Source organism: Frankliniella occidentalis, unplaced genomic scaffold, assembly GCF_000697945.3.
Source record: "Frankliniella occidentalis isolate FOCC.00 unplaced genomic scaffold, Focc_3.1 Scaffold285, whole genome shotgun sequence".
NCBI lineage: Eukaryota > Metazoa > Arthropoda > Insecta > Thysanoptera > Thripidae > Frankliniella > Frankliniella occidentalis.
In genome coordinates, this window is record NW_026267411.1 from 218,459 (window position 1) to 219,517 (window position 1,059).

Consider the following 1,059-nt stretch of genomic DNA (forward strand, 5'->3'; position numbering starts at 1 on the left):
CAAGCCTGTCTTCAAATCAGCCTCCAACTCAGCATTCAGATAAATCTCCAAAAGTCTCTCAAAATATTTTGATGGAGCAGGAAAGTGCAATGATCAGTTCTGGTATGTACGGCTGCACTATCGGAATAGAAGTTTTGTTGGGAAATAGTTATTTTGCTTATCATGCCATGTATTTTTACAGTGGACCTATGGGGATGGGGTGATGACGATAACGTGAACATGCTTGTTGAAATGATGGACAGCTTCGATGAAGGAAAACAAGTAGATGATCTTAAAGTCATTCCACAAGCTGTGCCGGTTGATCCGCCAGTTTTGTCAGCTGACAATCCGCTATGCAGGTGCCAACCAAGATTGCCTTCTTTGAGGTAAATTGACCCATGTTTCGAATTATCTATTTTTTTAAAAATGTGGTGATTTGAATTGTTTGTTTCATCTGTTGTAGGAAAATAACAAGACAAGATTCTGGAACTCGAATGGCTGGCAGGCCATACTATGTCTGTGCCACAAAGCAATGTGATTTCTGGCAGATTGCTAAAAGTCCACGAAAGCCGAAACCAAAACCGAAGGAAAAGGTTACTAGTCAACCTTCTGCCAAGAAGGTTCGAGGTAATGTATACTTACCTTTGTCATAGTATGTTTGAAATTTACCTGAACAGCGCTTCTGAAATGCTTCAATAACTTTAAAAAATTGTGATTACAGGAACTAGTCTTCCTTCTCCTATACAAGAAGCTTTAACAGACTTAAAGCTTAGTGTGGCCAAACCAAAAGGAAGGCCACGCAACTTTAATAAAACCTCACAGATTAAATTTCCTTCACAAGACAATCCTGGTACGCTTGAATTTTATCATTTTACTTCTTATATTTTTTGACTCCCTGTTATATAAATCTGTAATCTTTACGCAGGATCATCTCTTACTGCCAAGAAACAACCTAGTACGTATATTTTACCTCTTTGTACCAAAACATTTTGCACCTGGATATTTTGGGTTCTAAAAAATGCATCTATGTTCAAGAACGTTTCTGAAATTTCTGGCAGTAATAACAAAGGCTGAATGTTT